The sequence below is a fragment of the Halichoerus grypus genome, chromosome 5, assembly GCF_964656455.1.
Source record: "Halichoerus grypus chromosome 5, mHalGry1.hap1.1, whole genome shotgun sequence".
Lineage (NCBI taxonomy): Eukaryota > Metazoa > Chordata > Mammalia > Carnivora > Phocidae > Halichoerus > Halichoerus grypus.
In genome coordinates, this window is record NC_135716.1 from 112,717,568 (window position 1) to 112,732,445 (window position 14,878).

A 14,878-nucleotide genomic window follows, 5' to 3' on the forward strand; every position below is an offset into this window, starting at 1 on the left:
TACCCCACACATGGGTGAGAAGGAGTCAGTTTCATAACTATTTGCAAGCCGGAAATTGTGTTCATAAAACATTTTGTTGTGATGACTCCAAACCATGTTCCTAAAATTCGAATCACACGTACTTAATTGAAATGGAAAACAGCTTTCTGAGACCTAGTCTCAACGTCCCTGACTTTGCAGGTGAAGGTATTCCAGGGAGTTCTCTGCCAGACCCAAAGAGGAGAGCTATCACAATGGGCCAGGCTCATCCTGCCTGCGTCCTTGTGGCCTAAGGAGAAAAGCGGGCCAGTGAGAAACCCTGGGGCGGTGGGGAGTCAAGGAACTTTTAGGAACAGGGATAACTAATTTTCAAATTAATTGTTTAATGTGTTGTATTGTTGCATAATCCCTATCTTAGGATGAGTCTGCTGTATACACTACTCTGTATTATCAGGGTTTATAAGGTTGTGGTCTCCACAGGATGAGGGAGGAGAGAAGCCCAAGTCGGATTCTGACATGTCAGACGGAGTGAGTGACCGGGGTAACTCAGAGAATGCAGGCCCCAGGGATTTACTCAGATCCTTTGGGGAGGTCCCTAGACTTCCCATAGCATTTGCCCCACAAGACTTGCAGTGTTTTCGTTTAAATAGTAAAGAAAGGGGGACCTAGCAAGGGGGCATCCAGGTGACAGGCTTCTGGGTCACCTGGGCTTATGGGCAGAGTCTGAAATCAACAACTCTGACTGGTTTCGCCTCAATCCTTTCTCAGATTTCTCCAGTTTGAAGAAAGTGTGTTCATTAATTCAGTAATATTTCCGAGTGGCTGCAGGGGGCCTGGCTCTGTGTGGTGATGGCCTCAAGCAGCTTGTTTGGCCTGTCATGCTCGCGTGTCTTCTCTGTCTCCGAAGCCGGTTCCATGACGTGTGCATTTCAGTTCTGCCTGGCACCTCCGCGCTCTCCCCAGGACCCACTCGCAGAGCCCGCGGTATTCACTGATGAACCGACTGTGCACCAGGCCCTGTTCGGGGCACTCGGGAGTGAGCAGAGTGGGAGGAGGCAGACAACACACAGGGTAAAATGAAACAGAGCTACAGTATGTGAAAGATTAGTATGTTGGGCAGTGAGAAAGAGAAAAAGGTAAAGCAGGCAAGAAGAACAGGAGTCCGGGTGGGGCTGAGATGGGCTAGCCAGGGCAGGGCCTCTTTGAGGTCTGGACAGAGGAAGGAAAGGCAAAGTGCCGCAGCCTGAGGTGGCAGCCGGCGGCTGGCACCCGGGGGGAACGGCGGGGACGCCGGGCTGGGGGAGCGCGGGGTGGGAAGCAGGACAGGAGGTCAGAGGGGGCGCGCCGCCGGAAAGCACATCAGGCAGGTCGGGGCGGGACTCCGCCAGGACTTGGCTTTCCTCTGCCTGCGGTGCAAGTCCCTGGAGGGGTTTGAGCCACGGGGTGACGTGGCGCGTCCTGGTTTTAGCAGGGTCTCCCTGGCAGCTGTGCGGGGAGTGGCCTGCAGGAGAGCAAGGGAGAAGCAGGGGGCTACTGCAGAATGCAGGCGAGGCCCGTCAGGGCCTGGACCGGTACGTGATGGTGGAGACGGTGGGAAGCGCTCCAACCTAGGGTACATTTTTAAGGTGGAGGCAACATGGTTTGTTTACAGAGTATGAGCCATGCGAGAGAGAAAGGACCTAAAGAACCTGATAGACCTCTTTCCAAAAAGATCCCACTCAGGGATCTTTTCCTGCGGGACCAGTTGACTGCGGGCTCCCCAGGCCTCGGTCCTGTGCTGGGGCTCCTTTTCTTCTTGGACGGCTTTGGAAACCAACGCTTGGAAGGTTCGTTCTGCACCATTCTCCACCGCTCTCTAGCTTCTTCAGGGCCCTCAAGGTACAGACAAATTTGGGACTCAAGGGACTGCCTCGTGTGTGCCCCGAATCAAGCTCATCTTTCATAAACCGCCACATTGCCCTGACATCGTCATTTCTCTTTTGTTTCCCTCATATCCTCCCCTTTGACCAGCCATAAATGAAGCTGGACTTTTTAATTTTTAAAAAAGAGTTAAAGTCAACTGTTTTTCTTCTTTGTGGGCTTTTAAAAAAAATTCCTCTTTTATCAATAGGTTGGTGGCCTTCTGTGGTAAAGGGATTCCCTTGTCCTCTTGTGGCCCCTGGAAGCATTTATTTTCCAACAGAATTTTTCTGGGGACCTTCTCCTCTCTGGGGACAGTGGTCTGCACACAGCCTTTCTACCCACTTGCCCACACTGTTTGGGCTCCTCCTCCTGACCTGACTTAGCCATGGCTCTCCAGGACCCCCTCCACCTTTGAGCAATATCAATGCAAAAGACCCACCAGGCAGAAGAGAGAAATGGGAAGACAGTATTTGATTTATAACACACCCAAGGGTGAGCAGAAACAGAAAAGGCTTATTGCACAGGGCACTGTCAGATCGAAAATACAAGAGCAATTAGGACAGAGTGAAGAAACCCCTGTATGTATGTATGTACATATGTATTTTTAATTAGAGTGTGGTTGACATACAATATTATATGAGCTTTAGGTATATAACACAGTGATTCAATATTTATATACATTATGAAATGCTAACCATGGTAAGTGTAGTTGTCATCTGTCACCAAACACGTTATTACACTATTATTGACTATCTTCTCTATGCCATGCTTTTCTTCCCCATGACTTATTTATTTTATAACTGGAAGTTTGTACTTCTTAATCCCCTTACCCAACTCCCTTCTGGCAACCACCAGTTTATTCTCTGTATTTATGAGTCTGTTTCTGTTTTGTTTTTCATTTTTTTTTTTTAGATTCCACATATGAGTGAAATCATATGGTATTTGTCTTTCTCTGACTGACTTATTTCACTTAGCATAATATCTTCTAGATCCATCCATGTTGTTGCAAATGGCAAGATTTCATTCTTTTTGATGGCTGGGTAATATTCCTCTCTGTGTGTGTACCACATCTTCTTTATCCGTTTAGCTATTAATGGACACTTGGTTTGCTTCTGTATCTTGGCTATTGTAAATGATACTGCAGTTAATGTGGGGGTGCATGTATCTTTTCCAATTCATGTTTTTCTTTTCTTTCAGTAAATACCTAGTATTCGAATTAGTAGATCATATGGTAGTTCTAGTTTTAATTTTTTGAGGAACCTCCATAATGTTTTTCATAGTGGCTGCACCAATTTACATTCCCACCAACATGCATAAGGGTTTCCTTTTCTCCATATCCTCACCAACATTTGTTATTTCTTGTCTTTTTGATAATAGCCATTTTGACAGGTATGAGGTAACAACTCATTGTGGTTTTGATTTCCATTTCCCTGATGGCTAGTGATGTTGAGCATCTTTTCATGTGACTGAGGGCCATCTGTATGTCTTCTCCAGAAAAATGTCTTATTCAGATTTTCCGCCCATTTTAAAATCACATTCTTTGGGGTTTTTTGGTGTTGAGTTGTATGTATTCTTTATATATTTTATATGGATTAACCCCTTATTGGATACATTATTTGCAAATATTTTCCTCCATTAAGTAAGTTGCCTTTTTGTTTGTTGATTGTTTCCTTCATTGTGCAAAAGTTTTTTAGTTTGATGTAGTCCCAATCATTTATTTTTGCTTTTATTGCATTTGCCTGAGGAGACAGATCCAAAAAAATATTGCTGAGACTGATATCAAAGAGACTACTGTCTATGGTTTTGTTTTGTTTGGAGTTTTATGGCTTCAGGTCTTATATTCAGGTCTTTGATCCATTTTGAGTTTATTTTTGTAAGAAACTGGTCTAAGTTTCGTTCTCATACATGTAGCTGTCCAGTTTTTCCAGCACCATTTATTGAAGAAACCGTCTTTCCCCCATTGTATATTCTTGCCTCCTTTGTTATAGAATAATTGACCATATAAACATGGGTTTCTTTCTGGGCTCTCTATTCTGTTCCATCGATCTATGTGTCTATTTTTGTGCCAGTACCACACTATTTTGATGACTACAGCTTTGTAGTATATCTTGAAATCTGGGATTGTGATACCTCTGGTTTTGTTCTTCTTTCTCAATATTGCTTTGGCTTTTTGAGGTCTTTTGTGGTTCCATACACATTTTAGGATTATTTAGTTCTGTGAAGATGCTATAGGCATTTTGATAGGGATTGCATTGAGTCTGTAGATCTCTTTGGATGGTATGGACATTTTAACAATATTAATTCTTCTAATTCTTGAGCATAATATATCTTTCCATTTATTTGTGTCATCTTCAATTTCTTTCATTGGTGTCAGAGTTTTCAGAATACAACTCTTCCACTTCCTAGGATAAATTTATTCCTAGATATCTTTTTGGGGGGAATGCAATTGGATTGCACGTAATGAGATTATTTTCTGAATTTCTCTTCCTGCTAGTTTGTTATTAGTGTATAGAATCACAACCAATTTCTGTATATTAATTTTGTGTCCTGCAACTATTCTGAATTCACTTATTAGTTCTAATAATTTTTTGGTGGAGTCTTTTGGGAGTCTTTAGGGTTTTCTCAAGTCATCTGCAAATAGTGACACTTTTACTTGTTCCTAACAATTCAAACGCCTTTTTTCTTCTTCTCTGGTTGCTGTACCTAGGAGAGAAAAAAACTCTTTTGCGGCTGGGTATTCTTTCTAAAAATGCGGTCTATTTGGTTATTGTTTGTAGCTCTGCCAACAGTACCTCGTATGAGACATTCCAGGGCAGAATGAAACTAATCATGATTATATGTTCATTAGCAGCTATCACATAGTTGGATCAGAGCAAGTGATTGCTGGGTTCTGGTTTTTAAATTTTCTTCCAACACAAGTGCACAGAATATGGTCACCCTGACCAGCAGGCCGCTGGGTCTGCACCCTGCTTCTGCTGGGCTCTTCAGAACGTACTTTTTAAAGATCAGGGAAGAATACGTCTCCCATGATGCATTGTGCATTAACTGCTTCAGTGTGTTTTCTCACCTTGAGCATGTTTCCTTCTTAATTATGATGACAACCAAACGTTTGAAGTACTTTGTAAAGTCATCTACGTGCCTCTGCATCTGTGTGTGCGTGTGCTGTGTCTGCGTATGTGTGTATGTGTACTCTGTGTACATATATATGTGTGTTCTCCCAGGAAGAAAACAAAGCAAAACATCCTTTTGCTGTTTAAAGTATCTTGTCATGCTATTCCTTTAAGAAAATAACCTGGGACAGTAGGCATGGGAGCAAATTATATTTAGGGGTTTTAAAATATATGAAATGATAAATGGATTTAAAGCTAACAGAATAGGGGCGCCTGGGTGGCTCAATCCATTAAGTGTCCAATTCTTGGTTTCGGCTCAGATCGTGATCTCAAGGTAGTGAGATGGAGCCCTGCATCAGGCTCCATGCTCAGTGCGGAGTGCTTAAGTGCTTAAGAGTGCTTAAGACTCTCTCTGCCTCTCCCTTTGCACCTCCCCTGATGCACGCTTTCTCTCTCTAAAATAAATAAATAAATCTTTAAAAAAATAAAGCTAACAGAATAGACAAAAACAAATTTTAAATTGTCTTAATTAACACATATTGAGTGTCTACTAGCTATTGCAGGCATTTAACATACAAGAACTTGCTTGACCTCTGTAATAGCCCTGGTTAGGTAGGCATTATTTATTTACGTATTTTTATTTTTTAATTAATTTTTTATTTTAAGTAGGCTCCATGCTCAACAGGGGTCTTGAACTCACAACCCTGAGATTAAGAGTTGCATGCTCTACCAACTGAGCCAGCCAGGTGCCTCCAAGACAGGCATTACTAATCCTATTTTATATATGAGGCAGAATAACTTGCTGAAGAACATGCAGTTAACAAGAGACAAACAGGTTTGAACCCAATTTTGTCTTACTTTAAAGTCCATGTTTATTCCCCTGCATCATGTTGACTTTCAGAGAGATCATACGGTCTATCTATAAGGTGAAAATGTCCTTTGCCTTGCAAATAACCAACAAGAGTTTGTGAAATACTGTTGGAGGGGAGGGGGTGTGAGCACTTCACACAGTCAAATCAGATAGAAGTTAATTCTCTGGAGTTACAGCTGAGGAACAGTCCGTAGGTGGCCCGTCTCTCACTATGTCAAACTTGCTTCTCAGAAGGCAGAAGATGAAACTGCTGGTGCTGTTTGTCTGAAGGAGGCAGAGAAGAACTAGGCAGATCTACGCAGGGAAAGGGCAGGTGCGGGGTGTGGAGCTGTATTCTGGCTGGAACAGACGCACACGCTCCTCTTCACACTTTACCTGCCCCCCCCACATGCAAATCAGGAGCAGTCAACAAAGACTTCCAAGGGTCTCCCTTTGGGCAACCCTGCCCAGTGTCTGCGATTAGAATTATAAGTCACAGCAAGTGGGTTCCTATCTTCTCTCTGACAGTCTGAAAGAGCTACTGCCACATCTGGCCAAAGTAACTTTGCTTTTCCCAGAGGGAATCTTCCTTAGAATACTTTGCTTTTTTGCAGAGTCTACTAAATTTAAAAGAGCCTCAAAATGAAACTACCTATATATGGAGATATAGGTGTAGATAGATATATAGATTATGTATGTTATATATTATTAGTAATTATTGCTAATAATTCAAAATAATTAACTACTATCTATAATATATAGATATATATACTGTATATGGTATACTATCTATATATCTATAATATATATATTATATATGTATATCTATATATATATAGGCATGGGAGCAAGTTATATTTAGGGGTTTTAAAATATATGAAATGATAAATGGATATAAAGCTAACAGAATAGGGGCGCCTGGGTGGTTATAGATACCACCAAATGGTAGTTATATCCATTTATCATTTCATATATTTTAAAACCCCTAAATATAACTTGCTCCCATGCCTATATATAGTTTATATATATATATACTATAATATATATCTATAATATATAGATAGTATACCATATATATATATACTATATATATAGTATACCTATATATATATATAATATGCATTATATATACTACATATCTATATAACTATATGTAGATACAGAGAGAGGAATATGTAGAAATAGGTATAGATGTATAGATATAACTATATCTGTACATCCTTACTCCTTTATTGTTTCCAATAATATAATTTAATGTGGAAATATTTCTCGCTTACCATACTGTATCTGTAGAACTGAATCTACATATCTATATCATCTATATCTATATATCACTCGCTCAGCAGACACCAGCCTCTTCTCCTACTGGCTCTCGCTGACACTTGCCGTCGTGCATTAGCTACATAAGGATGCCACCTAGACCCCGTTGTTCTTGGCCTGGACAAGACCGTGGGGAACCAGGCTGTTTGGATATTCCAGTTACTTTGCCAAGGCCACTGCTACTAAACAACTTTGGGCAGTAGCCCAAGTCTTATCATTATCCACACAGTAAGCCAAAAGCAAGGAGGTAACTTAGAAGCAGGGAAAACATGCCAAGATCCTGGAATTTGTCCTGCTATTGGGCATCTTTCCCTGAAAGAGTCACCAGAGCAATTAAAAATCAAACAAAAGAGAGACCAGGCACACACACACCCCTACCTCAAGGTTTTGGAAAAGAGACCCCAAGGGGAAAATAAAATTTAGGAGGTTTGTTGAACCCACTGTAGAGCTGATCCAGAATTTAAATTGATTCCATAATTTATTGCATTTTAATTAGCAATCACAAGAGACCAAGTATTGTTTACTCTCTTGTTAGGAGCTCTAGATGGAAACAAATACCAGAGAGTCTTAATAAGGATGAGTTATATTTACTGTTTTCCATTTTACAGTCTTGTTATAATCATCACAAGAAGAGATTCATTTAGTGTTCATCTGTTCTTGGTATGACATTTGTTGACCACTAGGGTGACATAAAATCAGAACATACCCCATAAGCTGAGAAAGAGCCTCCCTACCCCCACCCCACCCCACCCCATGCTTACGCCTTCATTGTTTTCAATAATATAATTTAATGTGGAAATACTTCTGGCTTAGGTTAGATGACATGAGTTCCCATGTGCCCTCGTCACCCAAAATGCATCTAAATGACTGCTGTAGGTTGTTTATTTAGAGCAGAATACTGCTCCAAACAGCGGACTGCTGCATTTATATGCCCTACTCCAACATGGAAACATTAGCCACATCAGACAGAAACTGTCTGTCTGCTCAGCGTGCACCCATTGGCTTATCAGGTTACCCATCTGATGGGTTATCAGACGTTTTTTTTTGTTTCATTCTATTCATTTTTGTTAACTAATAGAATATTTGTTCTTTTTAATGACATTTCCTCAGGGCCAAAGTTTTTGGGGTTTCCAAACAGCTTTTGCTATTCTTACTCAAGCAGGAAGAAGCCTGAACCTCTCTACTTGTGGGATGGGACTCTCTGCGACAATGCATTTCTTTGGTAGCACTCTGGGTCCCCGTTCCTCCCATTCTAAAGTACTTTTTAAATACCACTGTGTATTATTGCAGTGATTCTCATCAGTCATCCCACCTCTGCTTCTTGGATTCGGTGCCCAGCATGTAATCGAGCTCATTATCTCAACTCTAAAGGATATTCCATTAAGTGAAGGCGGAGGACATGATTCCAAGAGGCCATCCTCAAAAAAGGGATGTTTTGTGTAATCTGAATACACATACCCTTTTGAGGCTTTTCATTCAAAAAATGGCCTTTTTCTTCAAAAGTAGATAAAGTAGATGCCATTGTTTATTTCTTCTTCTTCTTTTTTTTTTTAACCCAGTTTTCTACCCAGCCACAGAGACACCAATCTGATGCTTGGATTTTAATTAAAACTCTTGCTCCCTGTTAAAAAGCTCCTATTGTTCTTTCCATTTAAATAGGATTCTTCTTAGATCTTTAACAAGACCACAGAGGAGTAATAAATCTAAGTAATTGTCCTTATTAAGAAGAGATTATTCTCACAAGACTATAACAGTCACCAAAGTAACTAAAGCCATTTCCAGGTAGCACTTAGAGTGTCTTCCTCCTACCCAAATACAGAAATGCCTCGTTAGTCACTTTCTTTGCAGCTCAAATTAAATTAGATGGCATTCTGTTTATTTTTCATATCTTTTGCTAACAGAAGGGGATTTTCCCTTTGATGATATTAATCAGGAAACCTCAAGTCCAATCGCGCCGAGTTCATGGGATGGAGATGACCTCTTCTTCCTTCCTTCCTTCCTTCCTCCCTCCCTTCCTTCCTTCCTTCCTTCCTTCCTTCCTTTTCTCCTTCCACAACTGATGGCTGAGTTCTTGCTATGCTAGTCACTCTGCCAGGCATTCCTTGTTCAAAGAAGAAACACATAGTCCATTGGGTGGTGTATTATCTATTCATCTAATATTTACTAAACATCTTCCATGTGCAAGACATCATAGTAGGGGCTGAGTTTTCAGAGGGAAAAAGCCAGACACAGTCTCTGCCTTCTTGGAACTTGAGATGTGGCAAAAATGTAGACTGCAATCCAATAATTCCATAATTGATTAATTGTAACTATGGCAAAAAGTTATGAAAGAAAAGACAGGGTGCCATGTGAGCATGTTCCAGAGAGTTAGAAGCAGTCCTTTTAGAATTATCCACTTAGTTTTTCTATGACAAATGATCAGAGCTTTGCTTTCCTATCATACAAAACTGCCAGGGAAGCTTTCTCATTCCCCAAGTTCTATGTACGCAGTGGCTCCTGATGTTTTCAATTTTTATTTAAAATCCATGTTCTAGGAGCACCTGGGTGGCTGCCTTGATTTTTGGCTCAGGTCATGATCTCAGGGTCGTGAGATCAAGGCCCACACTGGGCATGGAGCCTGTTTAGGATTCTCTTTCTCCCCTTCCCTCTGCCCCTCACCCCATTCCTCTCTCAAATAAATAAATAAATAAATAAATAAATAAATAAATAAATAAATAAATAGTAAAATAAAATCCATGTTCTAAACTAGCCTCCCTCAGTTAGAGAAAGCTAACTTATCATGTCTAGAATAGAGTCGTCAAAGAAAAAAAAATGGCAACAGACTCAAATGCCCATCAAAGCTTTATTTCATAGAAGTGTGTTCACCTATGCATGCTTTGCCAACAAACAGATGCCCTATGGAGCTAGGGAAGGGCGCTTTCCACCAAAAAAAGACAAAGTATTGGTTGCCAACCTACTGGCCCCAGTCTTTGTTTTCAGATCTTGAGGACACAGCTTGCATCCGTTCAGCTCTTACACTTCATGTTGGGTATACTGTGACTCTTGTTTGCAAATCACAAATAAGAACTGAGGAGTTTGTTGCCTCCAAAATTGCCAGTAACATAGAAATGGTGGGTATTACTTGCAAAATTCCTTCTCAGCACACAGAAGAGAAGCACCCTAGAGCTGTTCAGGGATGAGGACTGAAAGCTTGCCATCTGACATGGAAAATGCTCATCATCTGACCAAATCAAGGGCTTTCACCCACCCAACAAGTCAAAAAAGTTTTCTTGAGAAACGAAGTCAGCAGTCCATCTGCTGGGAAGCCTTTGTGGATTGTCCAAGGGCTGCTCTAGACTTCAGCCTTGCAGACTCAGAACTTTAACAACCCACCAAGAACAGATCCATTTTGGGGGGCGGGGCGGGGGGGGGAGCGGGCTAGAGACTCATTAGCCAAGTAGTGAGACTGAAGAATAAAGGCACTTTGCCAGGGCACTAATCAGCAATGCAAAGTGACCATCTTCAGCACCCAAATGTTCAAAAGCCTCCATGACTAATATGTTCTTTTCCTAAAGGTAGACTCTAAGTCATGATCAGAATTACTTGGGAGTAGAGGGAGGGTCATGGAATCAGAACAAGGATGGCTAAATAACTTGAATTTGAAATCAAATGAATATAGACTGATGCTTCCACCTGGCCAATGGATCTAGAACTAACTGGGGCTTGAAGACTAGAACTCAACTGGCCTCAACTCTGCGCTCATTGTCACATCACACATGACTTTGTAAAGGGGACCCAGTCACTCAGTTTCTTGAGTTAGACCCCTTTAACCTGGATGAATCTTTCCCAAACAGCACTTTGCTATGCACAAGAAAGTAATTGAGAGAGCAGCCTCACAAGAGCCTTTTTGAGAACTTAAACATAAGGCTGCTTCCTCTTTACCAAGGAATAGTGTTTCAGGGGAAAACAAACAAACAAACAAAAAAAACCTCATCTTATGTTTGAACATATCTGATATGTATAATAAAGTTAAGAATCAATCATTAAGAGTGTTCCAGAACCATGACCTCTATAGGGTAAGATTCCTTTCCATGGCTTCCTACTGCCTCTGAAAATACTGGTTTTTTGGAAGAAATGAGTATAATATTGGCTGTCTGGAGGAAGTGAGGGAAAAGGGGTCCTAAAATAGTTAAATTAGGTAAAAAGGGGAAAATAGGCACTAAAGACAAATGTACCTACTTCATCACTTTGGGATCCATTCCCAATCCCTCTGCCCTGGCATTCGAGCCCCTTTGCTTCTGCCATCAGCATATGCCCTTGATTCTCTCCTTTGTCTAGGCTTCCAGAGTTGACTAGCTGCTCTTCTGATGGCTGCAGTATTCCTCTGTGTATGATACACTTCGCCTGCAGTGTTAGTGGGGGCCCTCCTTCAAGTGACTTTGCTTCTCTCTGATGTTGATCTTTGTTTGGCTGTCAAAGAGCAACCTTCTTTCCTGGTTCTTCAGGAAGTGGGGTGAGGTTGCAGAGTACCATCTTGAAGCCCCAGGAATACAAATGAATGCTCTATCATCATAGCATACTTCACACTACCGATATGAGCAGGGTTTAGATTTTGGCAGGTACCAGAATGCACATGTGTGAAAACACACACACTGTAGTCTCCGCTTTGAGATCCTCTGGTGGGAAAATCCTTTTGAATGAAGATGTGATTACCTAAAGTAACAAAGGGGGGATGCTTGTATTTTCTCTAAGTTTAGTAGAATTTATTATTGTAACTTTGTCTAGGATGAGTTTGGACAACAGATGTTCAGTGAAAAATATTTGCAGATAATGATCAGAAAATGATCAAGTGCTTTAGATCTAACCATGTATCTCCAGTCAGGAAGAGAATGATGCTTTTAAAGCTTAAGACTGACCTGCAATTCAGGATATGCCACATATTCTGGGCTTATTTATGGGTCCCCAGAATAATAGGGTGGACTTGTCTCTCTTACTAGTTCCCTTTACAGGATTCTTGCTGCATATGTCATTACCTTTCTTGTATTATTAGATCCGTTCCTTGACAAGCAAAGAGGCTGTCCCCATGTGCTCCCTGTTCTAACACCGAGGGCTGTCCTGTGGCTCAGGGTAGGAGATGGGCAATTTAGAACACCTGTGTCGAAGGGGCTCTGGTTTAATGACTATGGAGACATAAGAAGAAAAAAAAAAGCCTGGTAGGTGGGATAGAAAAATCCTAGAAAGAATGGAAAATGGCTATTTAGTTTTAAAATGGTCCCCAATGGAAAGGGCTCCCCTACTGTGTGTGTCAGGGACTGTTGGTGCTCACTCAGACCCCAGGTGTGTACCCACTTCGGGGCCTGGCCCCTAAAATGCCCGGCAAGATCTTCCACAGCCCCTCGCTTGGCCATCTCTGTGCCTAGAGCAAAGGACTCCGATATGTCAGAGCCACACACAATGTGAGGAGCTGGAACCCTGAATTCATGACTTCAAGTCACCCAACCAGTGACATTCACATTGCCCTTGGTGTGAATGAAGAATAGCTTGCCTTGTTTCATTGTGTTAAGCCACTGAGATTTTATTGTTGTCTGTTACCATACTTCACCTAGCCCAGCCCAACTGTCAGAAGCAGGCAAACCCAGGGACTGACATGTTACCAACACGCCATGGATTTCATCCTTAGGCACATCTATCCTCTTTGTTCTGATATATGAATGCAGGATGCACCAACCACCTGGGACATTTTTTCCCCTGGGACTCCAGCCAGCTCCCTATTTTTGTAGCATATTTGTAAATGATTTTCTTATTAAATAAATATTCCAGATGGAAAGGCCCATCAGACCCAATACTGTACTCAGACTTACCTGGGGCCTCTTTAAAGCTGGGTCTGAGTCTGAGCCAGCGTCCTTGAGGAGTAACCAGATCAGAGCCTGAACCCAGGTGTAAGCCAGTACGTAGCACATACTGAAATCTCCACAAACACTGAACAGCGAGATCCTGAGGTACAATCAAGAAACAATGTCAAGGGTTAGGGGCTGGAACAGGAAGGAGCGATTTGAGAACAAGTGCTGGCTGAGCCATGGATGCCTGCGTTGGCAGGAAGACCTGCACGGTGTATTGAGTTGCCGAGAGGTGCATTTTTTTCTTTAAGCCCAAGTTGAGGTTCACAGCAAAATTAGAGAGTATGGACAGTTCCAATATATCTCCTGCCCCCACACATGCTAGCCTTCCCTATTATCAACATCCCCCACCAGGGTGGTACACTTGTTACAACTGATGAACCTACATTACACGTCATCATCACTCAAAACCCATAGCTTATATTACAGTTCACCCTTGGTGTTGTATATTCTGTAGCTTTGGGCCAACGTATGATGACATGCATCCACCATTATAGTATCAAACAGAATAGTTTCACTGCTCTGAAAATCAGAGGTACATTTTTGCAGTGGACACAAATAAACAGCTTTGTCCACAGCTTTCTCTTCTGAGGCATTTTCCCCAGCACGCAGCCAAAGGACCCCAATAATTCTTCAGATACTCATGTGGGAAAAGAAGGGCCACCTAGGATCCTGGCAGATGTGAATAGAGCTGTTGCTCCGTTCCCAGCATTCTCTGGAGTTTAACTTGAGAAAATAATAAGAATCCTATAGGATCAATGATCTCACTCATTTGGACTACAGTAAATCTCTCCTATATTACTGCTCAGCCTCTGAGAATATTATATTGGGTCTCATTTTATTAAAGAATGTCGTGCATACCCAGAAGTCACTATTTAATTTTTAGCTGCAAGATACAATTTTGAAAAACCATTATCTAGAAAGTGCAATAATCAAACAATGTAATCATGAATGCTAAACCTCCTTGGAATATTATTTTAAATGCTTGCCAGCTGGAAGCAAGAGTTGACAAGGAAGTGTGTGACTTGGTTGACTTCCTAATTTGTCAAAGCATCTACACGTTCCAACAAGATATATTTGTTAAAATATGTTTTTTTTCCTCTGCATGATTGTTTTGAAACTATCAAAAATGCAAAATCCTTAAATAAGGAAGACAGATTTGCATTTTCTATTCATTCCAGCTTAAGATTTAGGATTAAATCACTTTAAGAGACACAATTGAATCTTTTCTCAGAGGAGCCAGACAGCCCACATACATCACCAATTGCCTCTGAGCTTTCTGGCTGCTCTGTGAGATCAGACTCATAAATTTTGTGACATATGGAAAATATCAGAAGACCACAGCATGCATTTTAAAAGGGCCAGAAAGCAGGACTCACGCTATCCTGAGACATCCCTGGTAATTCACCAGTCTTCCCATCACCCACCCGTGACTCTCTGCAGAAAGAACAGAGTGGGTATTTGGCCAGGGACTAGGAAGCTCGGGGGTATTCCAGTTGTTTGGGGAGGATGTGCCACCCTCCCTGCCAAAAGGGGGTCCGGCAGGGCTATGAGTCAGTGCAGTGCCCTGGGAAGAATGTGCTGTGGTTCTGAACTCGCACTAGGGACTCCTCCCGCCCATGATATCCTCTGTCTCAGTGAATTCCCCATTCTGCTCCCACACGCCTCCCACCTACCCCTCTCTCCACACCTGTTTCTTTGTCCCATAACTTACATGTCTGTCTTTACTATTGGCGTTGAACTTACAGAGGCCAAGGCTTGGCCTTATTTTCCTTGTATGCCCTGAACTTAGAGGTCCTCAAATTGATTAATGTGTCCACCTGCTTGGAGAGCCCAGGGAT

At 41.7% G+C, this 14,878-nt stretch overlaps 1 long non-coding RNA gene across 1 annotated transcript in view; it reads left to right on the forward strand.

The window, feature by feature from the left end:
• Positions 1-916: 916 nt before the first annotated feature.
• Positions 917-14,878, forward strand: part of LOC118524243 (uncharacterized) — a 113,183-nt gene continuing 99,221 nt past the window's right edge. Inside the window, exons 1-2 of the long non-coding RNA XR_004911527.2 lie at positions 917-1,115; positions 1,631-1,857. This is a non-coding gene — a long non-coding RNA (uncharacterized LOC118524243). The remainder of the gene's footprint in view (positions 1,116-1,630; positions 1,858-14,878) is intronic.